Source organism: Dama dama, chromosome 33, assembly GCF_033118175.1.
Source record: "Dama dama isolate Ldn47 chromosome 33, ASM3311817v1, whole genome shotgun sequence".
Classification (NCBI taxonomy): domain Eukaryota; kingdom Metazoa; phylum Chordata; class Mammalia; order Artiodactyla; family Cervidae; genus Dama; species Dama dama.
This window is the reverse complement of record NC_083713.1, coordinates 8398510-8408851: the sequence shown is the minus strand read 5'-3', so window position 1 is coordinate 8408851 and position 10342 is coordinate 8398510. Positions and strand designations below refer to the sequence as shown.

The 10342-nt window shown below is 49.1% G+C and overlaps 1 pseudogene; it reads right to left on the bottom strand.

Moving 5' to 3' along the window:
* Window positions 1-236: 236 nt before the first annotated feature.
* On the bottom strand, window positions 237-355 carry LOC133051311 (5S ribosomal RNA; annotated as a pseudogene).
* Between the last annotated feature and the right edge of the window lie 9987 nt (window positions 356-10342).

The following is a 10342-nucleotide window of genomic DNA, read 5'->3' as shown; positions in this document are numbered from 1 at the left end:
CAGGCCTGGGGCGGGAGTCGGGGCCCCGGCCACCCACCGGGGGAGGGGCTGGGGCTGCGGGGACCCAAGAGTTGGGTTGACGGTGTGTCCGACGGCCGCCGGCTGGCCGGCCGGCTGGAAGGCAGCCGACGGCTCTGAGCGCGCCGGGTGCGAGGGGCCAGGGGCGGGTGGGGCTCAGGGTGGCCAACCGCGCCCGTTGGGGGGGGGGGCAGGGCTAAAGGACAGGGGAGGCAGGAAGCCTACAGCACCCGGTATTCCCAGGCGGTCTCCCACCCAAGTACTAACCAGGCCAGACCCTGCTTTGCTTCCCAGATCAGACAAGATCCGGCGCGTTCAGGGTGGTATGGCCCTAGACGGAGCTGGCTGCAGCCTGGCGCCTTAAGAACCTTAAGAACCCTGCGTTGCGCCTCCCTTTTGGTCTGAGTTGCCTGCTGGTCAGGCCAGCCGGCCACACCTCTCCAAGGGCCGCGGGCTGCACTTGAGCCGCACGACCTGCGACAGGACTCCGGTCGGCCAGGGCCGGCAGCGCGGCGGCCGTCCGACGCCGCCCCGCCTCCGCATACCGCCAACCCCGGCTACAACCCGCCTGGCCCGGCCAGGGTTTGCTTAAATACAGCAAAACTCTACACATTTTCACATCTCTTAGCATCTGTCTGAGGTAAAGCTTGACCTAATACATGTGGTATTTTAAAGTTTATCTGTGAAATGCAAACCAGAGCATCTCCAAATCTCCCAAATAGTATTGCCTATCAAAAGTGCAAGTGAAACTCACAGTCGTGTCTGACTCCTTGTGACCCCATGGCCTATACAGTCTGTGGAATTCTCCAGGCCAGAACAGTACCGTGGGTAGCCTTTCCCTTCTCCAGGGGATCTTCCCAACCCAGGGATCAAACCCTGGTCTCCTGCGTTGCAGGCGGATTCTTCACCAGCTGAGCCACAAGGGATGCCCAAGAATACTGGAGTGGGTAGCCTATCCCTTCTCCAGGGGATCTTCCTGACCCAGGAATCGAACCGGGGTCTCCTGCATTGTAGGCAGATTCTTTACTAATTGAGCTATCAGGGAAACCATTCTTGGCTATTGGTGATGTGCAAAATAGTTATTCCAGCATGGTTTAAATCAATATGATTTCCCATTCTTGCTTTTGAGCTGCGTATAATACCCTCTAGAGGGACTTCTCTGGCAATCCAGTGGCTAGGATTCTGAGCTTCCATTGTAGTGGGGCAGAGGTTAATTCCTGCTCAGGGAACTCAGATCCCACATGCCAGATAAACTATAAGACTCTCTGAAATGCAGTAATTTTACTTAAAAATGGTAGTTCTTATTCAGAAATTAATCAAATTAAATCTGGAAGAAATTTGATCCGAAAACTGTTATAAGATTTTTAAAACAAAAAGTGCCTATTTACCTATTGCAATCATTGTCTATGCCTATCTGCTTTGGGAGAAAGAAAAGTACAGTTGAATTATTAAGTCATGCAACAAAAATAAAAGATTTTGATTCTCCTGAATTTTCTTTTTCATTCAAAAATAGCTCCAGGCTTCTTTTCCTCCCAAGTGTCTTCTTTTTTCCTTGAAACTCTCAAGCTAAAACTTAGTAATTCTAAATTTGTGTATTTCTGGGAGAGGATTCTCTACATTTTAACAGAAGGTAGAGAACTTTATAGGCTGACCAAAACACAAACTTATGCTTTATGGAGAATCTGGATGATTTTGATTTTAATGTCTCTATCATTCACAGAGATGTTTCAAAACAGCCTAAATACTTCATTGCCTAAGTGTATGAAGAAATTTGAGTAGATCACCCTATCTTGGATTTGAGTCTAGTCCTCAGAAGGGAAAATCCCTTCAAGATTATTTGTTGTTTACACAGAAAAGCAGCCCAGCCAAAAACTGCTGGACATGACAGAACCTGATCAACTTTTAAGTGAAGGGATGGTTCTGTTTTGAACTCACTGATTATTCTGAAAGGCAGGCATTTCTCTTGATGGGATTAACTAGCAAAGACTAGTTCCTCCAAGAAAACTTCTTTCAGCAGGGAAAGTTGATTTGATGACAGACTGGTCAATCTTGAGGGTTTCATAAATTTTGCTTTTGGAATATGATGTGACAGAAGAATACTGACAAGTAAAGCTACACCATCTGCTGCAAAGCCTGCCTCGCCCACCTCAACCCCTACTATAACCAGGCTCTCTCCAGAACAACACAGAACCTTGTATTTGCTCTGTATTGTGCCACACATACCACCATGACTTACTGGGGATGCGCAGACATGTTGACAACTTCTGCAAGAGAAGGGCCACGCCCTGTGTATCTCTGTGGTCCTGGTGACCAGTCTGACTCATGATGTGCTCAGGCGTCTGCATCCTGGGCTCTGAATTCAAGGATTCAACCAAATGCAGATCCAAACTATTTGGGGGAAAGTTCCATAAAGTTCCCAAAGGTAAACTAGAATTCCCTGCACTCCAGCAGTCACTGACACAGCATGTCTGTCACATGAGGCGTTATAAGTCCCTGAGGTGATTAAAAGTGCACAGGAGGGCAGGGTGGGGTGTTCTATGCAAGAACTGTGTCATTTTATTTAAGGGACTTCAACACCTTTTTTGCATCAATGCTCCCTCGTGCCCCCTTCCCTGCAGATATCCAGGGATGACTATATAACTGTTGCTCAGTTGCTAAACCGTCCCCGCCTCTCTGCGACCCATGGACTGCAGCATGTCAGGCTTCCTTCACTATCACCCTGAGTTTGCTTACACTCATGTCCACTGAGTCAGTGATACCATCCAACCATCTCATCCTATGTCGCCCTCTTCTCCTCTTGCCCTCACTTTTTCCTACCATCAGGGTCTTTTCCAAAGAGTCAGCTCTTCACATCAAGGGGTCAAAGTACTGGAGCTTCAGCTTCAGCATCAGTCCTTCCAATGAATATTCAGGGTTGATTTCCCTTATGATTGACTGGTTTGATCTCCTTGCATTTCAAGGGATTTTCAAGAGTCTTCTCTAGCACTACAATTCAAAAGCTTCAATTCTTTAACATTCAGCTTTCTTTACGGTCCATCTCTCACATCCATACAGGACTACTGGAAAAACCATTGCTTTGACTAGATGGACCTTTGTTGGCAAAGTCATGTCTCTGCTTTTTAATCTGCTGTCAAGGTTTGTCACAGCTTTACTTCCAAGGAGCAAGCATCTTTTAGTTCCCTGGCTACAGTCACTGTCTACAGTGATTTTCGAGCCCAAGAGAGAATATCTGTCACAGTTCCCATTTTTCCCCCATCAATTTGCCATGAAGTGATGGGACCAGATGCCACGATATTTGTTTTTTTAAATGTTGACCGTTAAGCCAGCTTTTTCACTCTCCTCTTTCACCTTCATCAAGGGGTTCTTTAGTTCCTCTTTGCTTTCTGCCATTAAAGTGCTATCATCTGCAGATTTGAGATGGTTGCATTTCTCCTGGCAATCTTGATTCCAGCTTGTGATTCAGCCAGCCCAGCATTTCACATGATATACTCTGCATAAAGTGCTTCCCAGGTGGCACTAGTGGTAAAGAACATGCCTGCCAATGCAGGTAATATGTAGGAGATATGGGTTTGATCCCTGGGAAGGGAAGAGCCCCTGGAGGAGGGCATAGCATCCCACTCCAGTATTCTTGCCGGAGGAGAATCCATGGACAGAGGAGCCTGGCAAGCTGCTGTCCACAGGATCACACAGAGTTGGACACGACTGAAGTGACTTAGCATGCATGCGTGCACTCTGCATATAAGTTAAATAAGCAGGGTGACAATATACAGCCTTGACATACTACTTAGCAGGTAGGAAATTCTTAAAACGTTGAAAAGTTAAATCAGTAATCCAACGGGAAGACAGAAGGCCTCCAAGTCCAGAGAGAAGACAGAGGTCAAAGGAGGAAAGGTAATGACAGGACACTGGAAACAAGAAATAATGAGGACGCAATGACATGCAGAACACGCCAGCTGTCTACCATCACCTGAAGAGCACAGTGAGAGTCCATGTGAGGTAATGCCAATCCAAAACAGACACCTAAGCATGCATGAGGCAGAACTAGTTATTTCACGTGTTAGGACACAAACAAGTAGATGAAGAAGTAAGAAAGTTACGCTCAGCAAAAGCACCTGTGAATTTACTCATCTGTGTATTCATTCAATATCACTCTCTCATGTAGGAATCATCAATGTGTTACTCAGGAGTATGAGTATAAAGGTGTAAGAAGCAGGACTAAAAGGGATGCCCAGGTGGCACAGTGGTAAAGAATCTGCTCGCTAATGCAGGCGATGCAAGAAAGAGATGTGGGTTCAATCTCTGTGTTGGGAAGATCCCCTGAAGTAGGAAATGGCAACCGACTCCAGTATTCTTGCCAGGAAAATTCCACAGAAACAGAAGCCTGGCAGACTACAAGTCCACAGTGCAGCAAAGAATCAGACATGACTGAGCGCGAGCGTGTGCGCTAAACACCACAGATTTTTAAGCAGTATTCGTCAAATCTACACAGTTTACTATTCATCAGTACACTAAGACCAACTGCTTCTTCTAGCCCATAATGTCAGTTTTCTCCTTGCAAACTTGTGCAAATCTTGTAAAACAAGAGTCAGTTATTTTCTACCTGTTAAGGCCCCAAATTCTTTTTCTTATCGGCAACCATCAACTATGTCAGACTAGTGACTACCAATCTGTACAAGAACGTAAAGGTCATCCGGATAATTCTGACTCTGTTTGGCCCACAAAGTGAAGTTAGTCTCAAGGGTTCTTCGCTGGTCCATCAGTTTAAAGTCAGGCTTTCAAAAGGACGAGTATTAGGGATTTATTCATCCACCCTTTCAATCAAAGGCCGACTGATTACTGTACACCAGATACTGGAGATGAAAATATATATACTGGGCTTCACGTTCAAGGAAAATCCCACCACACAACATTCCATGCTGCTCATAACACCATTCTTATTTGCTCAACCCTGCTACAGCGATCTTCCACTGCTTTTAAAACTGTATGTAACTCTTTCTATATACGAAGGAGGTGCTAGTGAGCTCACTATCACTCCACAGTTCCTGCCAAAATAGGTTCTTTTCACCAAACATATGGACAATGCAACCACACATTCACATATCAGTTAACCACATAAAAGAATTTCCAAGTTTCAGACATTCGAATAACAAGCCCTCCCTCTCCCAGCCTCACAAGACCAAATTGTTTCCGTCTCCAGCACAGGGACTGCGTACCCCTTCCCACTCCCACCCCAATTATCTGCAGGTTTCTACCAGAGTTTCCTTTTCCCATGACTTCCCGTCTGCCTAAAAATGAAATAGACCCAGTGCTGCTCAGGGAGAGGCTCTCACTCACCACTCACGAGTGTCACTAGTGTTCGCCTCGTTCCTCCCTGAGACTCACGGCACCTAACACCCCAGACAGAGCGCTCACCCACCCGCTGGCCAGAGCAGAGGGCATTCCTGGCTGCCACGGGTCACCACGTATTTTGACCTCCATGGGCCGAAACCAACATACCCTGCAACTGATGGCTGCTCCTCCAGCTCCTGAGAGAAACTGTAGCTCCCAGAGAGGAGAGGCTTGGGAGCAGGCGACGCACAGGGAGGGGAGGCTGTCGAGAGAGACCGTGGGCTTTTCTGTGGCCAAGTCTGTTGACAGTGCTCAACCAGTGTTCTCAAGTGGGGTTCCAGGGAACACTGACTTGGGTCCTGAGATTCATTAAGAATTGCTGGGTGGTACATACTATAGTAATAAGGGGGTTCCAACGTAGCTCAGTGGGAAAGAATCGCCTGTAATGCAGGAGACATGGGTTCAATCCCTGGGTTGGGAGGATCCCCTGGAGAAGAAAATGGCAACTCGCCCTAGTATCCTTGCCTGGTGAATCCCACAGACAGAGGAGCCTGGCAGGTGGGGTAGCAAGAGAGTCAGACACGACTTAGTGACTAGACAACGCCACGCTAAATAAATACTTCCAGAAGTTATGTTGTTGAAAGAGCTATGCCATTTTGACAGCAATCCTCATAATCAACTGACTATAAAACAAGTGTGCGTGTCAGAAAGAGACAGAGCGGATGTGATACAAATGCTCCTGAAGAGCCAGGGTTCCCAGGGATGCAAGTGGAAACACTGTGCGAGCCAGACTTTCACCAGCTCCCTCACTCAGCCTCGCCCGTCCCCGCAGGATTTTATACTCAATCTCATCTGCAGACCCTTGCCTTGATCCTCAAAGGGCATCAACTCTCGCCCTCGTGTCTGCCGCATGGCATTGCTTCCTGTCATCACAGCATCACACCCTCTGTCCCTGGACTTCCCCTCACCCCCAGTGACCGCCTCCAGCCCCCCTCACCTGACCCGCACCCACCCAACCACCCGGGACAAATGTCTTCAGCCTGTGTTTCTGTGATCAGCTCGGGTTTTCCCTCCACATCCACACAGGCAACTACTCCCTAGACATTTTCATCTGGACACTGCAGAAGCATCTTGGACCAAAACACTCTAAAGATACATCTTGCTCATGTCTTCTTCAGTGGTCCTGATGACAGTAAAGCAGGAATGAGTCGCCCACCTGGGAGCTGATGGACGGCCGAGTCTCGGAACTGCTCACCATCCTCCACCCCCACTGCTCTGCCCTCTCCATCCCCACGTGTGGAGCCTCCGTCTGTCCACGACGCGGGGGTCCACCTGGTCCCCATCATATCCAAGGCTCGGATACCTGTCCTAAATGGTGGGCCGCTCGGCTGTAAAGGTGTGGATCTGCGCCTGTGCTCCCATCGTCCCCACTCATACCTGTGTCACAGTATCCTGTGGACGATATCACTATCCTCACTCTTGGACGCACACAGAGACCCTGGGCCCCTGCTAAGCTCCCAGGGCCTGGCCCCCTTCCCCGCCCCCTTGTCTGTGTCCTGCCCGCTCCCGCTGAGCAAGTCTGCCCTCACCAGCTTCCCTTCGGTTCCTCATCCACAAACGCCACATCCTTTATCTAGAACATCCCCCACACCTCTCACCCTGGCCACACCTACAGCCACCTGGCTTCAGCTCCAGCCTCTCTGCTCTGGGGAGGCCTCCTTCCCCCTCCACCAGCCGCATCCCCCTGTATCACGGCAGCACTGGAGGAATGCACGTTTCCTTCAAGCACACGTCACAGCCGTGAACAGATACACGAGGCCCAGTGCCCAGAGCAGAAAGAAACCGACATAAGCACATGGATAACGTCAATTTTCTCCTCAATGAAATAAAGCAGATGGTTACTAAACACGAGATGTAGTAGTAATAAAAGAGTGGCGCTTACCATACATGTAAATCACTGTGAACTCACTCTTTTCTTTCTAACCTCCTGTCTCCTCGTTCAGTCTCTTTTCTCTTCTTTACGCAGTGGAAACAGTGACCACCAGGAGTGGAGACAGTGGCTGTCTGATTCTGGGGAAGCACAGGTCACAGGACGCGGAGACGTCGGTCAGGAGCGCAGTCCTGCGCTGGATGCGGGCTGAGGGAGCCTGCCCTGGCCTCCGGGGCAGCGTTCCCGTCTCTGCCCCTGTGCTCCCCTGACAGCACCAGCGGCACGGCGCTCTCCCTGTGATTTACCTGAACGCCTCCCCTCTCTCCGCTCCCCTCAGCTCCTCCTCCTGTCCTGCCTGAGCTCTAGACTTCCTTCTCCCTCCTTCACAGGCCTCTCTCTCCCCTTCTCCAGCTCAGAATCTCAGAGGCAAACTGACTTCCCTCACCGAGTGCTTGGTGTTTGAATCTCCATCATCTGGCTTTTGTTCTTCCACTAAGCTCAACAATGACCTTCTGGAGCCAAGAGTCTCACCTATAGGAGAACAAGAGCTGCTGTCTGTTGCGCCCTTAGGAACAGGCAGGCGCCTGCAAGGTGTCCTGTGTGTACAAGTGTCATGGAGCCCTGACAGACGGGCGTCATCACCAAGAGGCTCATCCCCAGTGTATGAAGAAAACGCAGATCTCGGGCCTCGTCCAGTGAGGTCCAGGCCCTCACCCATCACCTCCTGACGTCAAGGGCCAACACCAATGTCTCTCCACAGGAGCTCTACTGAGCCCCAGGCTAACTAACAAAGGGGTCTGGGGCCTTAGACACCAGCACATACAGGAAAACTATGAAAAATGCAGGGAAGGGGACCAGGCAGGAACGTCACAACCTGAGGAATGATGTAAGCTCCTGGGCTTTCTTTCCTCCTTCATCCCTGATGGGGTGCTAGAGAGGCCTGGACCCAGGACCAGCTCTACACAAAGGACTGGGGAAAGGATGTCTGGTAGGAAAAAACCTCATTTTTAATACTTGTTGACCAACCAAAAATGAAAAGAAAACTGACCCCTCTTGGAGTCAGTGTGGCCAAGTGGAGAACCGAACATTCCCCCTGACCTGCAGGGATGCGCTAAAGCTGGTTGGCAGGAGGATGTGCTGCCCAGAAACCCACTGCCCCAACCTCCTCCCTGGTGTCTGAGCAGGGGGCAGATGGCACTCCTACCCCCCACCCAGCAGCAACAAGGCAGAATGAGGTGGCGCAGAGGAGTGACAGTGAGCCTACTATCTAACAAGAAAATGGGCAAAAGACAGAGACTTCACTGAGAGAACACACAGAAGATAAACACATGCTAAGATGGTCATTTTCTCCAGTGGTCATGCATGGATGTGAGACTTGGACTACAAAGAAAGCCGAGCGCAGAAGAATTGATGCTTTTGAACTGTGGTGTTGGAGAAGACTCTTGAGAGTCCCTTGGATCTCTCAAGAGATCCAACCAGTCCATCTTAAAGGAGATCAGTCCTGGGTGTTCATTGGAAGGACTGATGCTGAAGCTGAAACTCCAATACTTTGGCCACCTGATGCGAAGAACTGACTCATTGGAAAAGACGCTGATGCTGGGAAACACTGGGGGCAGGAGGAGAAGGGGATGACAGAGGATGAGATGGTTGGATGGCATCACCGACTCAATGGACATGGGTTTGGGCGGACTCTGGGAGTTGGTGATGGACAGAGAGGCCAGGCGTGCTGCAGTTCATGGGGTCGCAAAGACTCGGACCTGACTGAGCAACTGAACTGAACTGAAGATGGTCATTTACCATTAGAAAATTGCCCATTACAATGATGAAGAGATATTGCCATACATCCATCTATTACAACAGCTAAAAATTTTTAAATGGTGACAGTAGCAAGGATGTAGCAAACTTAGATCTCTCACATATTGCCTCTGAGAATATTAAAATGGTACAGCCATTCTGTGGCTTTTAGTCTGTTTGCCCTTTGATGGACAAGGATAAGAGGCTTATGAAGGCTTCCTGATGGGACAGACTGACTGTGGGGGATTCTGGGTCATGTTCTGATGGGTGGGGCCATGTTCAGTAAATCTTTAATCCAACTTTCTGTTGATGGGTGGAGTTGTGCTTCCTCCTTGCTATTTCAGTTCAGTCGCTCAGTCCTGTCCCACTCTTTGCAACCCTATGAATCACAGCACTCCAGGCCTCCCTGTCTATCACAGACTCCCAGAGCTTCCGCAAACACATGTCCATTGAGTCGCTGATGCCATCCAGCCATCTCATCCTCTGTCGTCCCCTTCTCCTCCTGCCCCCAGTCCCTCCCAGCATCAGGGCCTTTTCCAATAAGTCAACTCGTTGCACGAGGTGGCCAAAGCACTGGAGTTTTGGCTTCAGCATCAGTCCTTCCAATCAACACCCAGGACCGATCTCCTTTAGGATGGACTGGTTGGCTCTCCTTGCAGTCCAAGGGACTCTCCAGAGTCTCCTCTAACACCACAGTTCAAAAGCATCAATTTTTTGGCGCTCAGCTTTCTTCACAGTCCAACTCTCACATCCATACATGACCACTGGAAAAACCAGAGCCTTGAGTAGATGGACGTTTGTTGGCAAAGTAATGTCTCTGCTTTTTAATATGCTATCTAGGTTGGTCATAACTTTCCTCCCAAGCCATAAGCATCTTTTAATTTCATGGCTGAAATCACCATCTGCAGTGATTTTGGAGCCCCCCAAAATCAAGTCTGACACTGTTTCCACTGTTTCCCCATCTCTGTCCCACGAAGTGATGTGACCAGATGCCATGCTCTTAGTTTTCTGAATGCTGAGCTTTAAGCCAAAATTTTCACCCTCCCTCCTCTTTCACTTTCATCAAGAAGCTTTTGAGTTCCTCTTCTCTTTCTTCCATAAGGGTGGTGTCATCTGCATATCTGAGTTTATTGATATTTCTCCCGGCAATCTTGATTCCAGCTTGGGCTTCATCCAGCCCAGCGTTTCTCATGATGTACTCTGCATATAAGTGAAATAAGCAGGGTGACAGTATACAGCCTTGACCTACTCCTTTTCTTATTTGGAACCAGT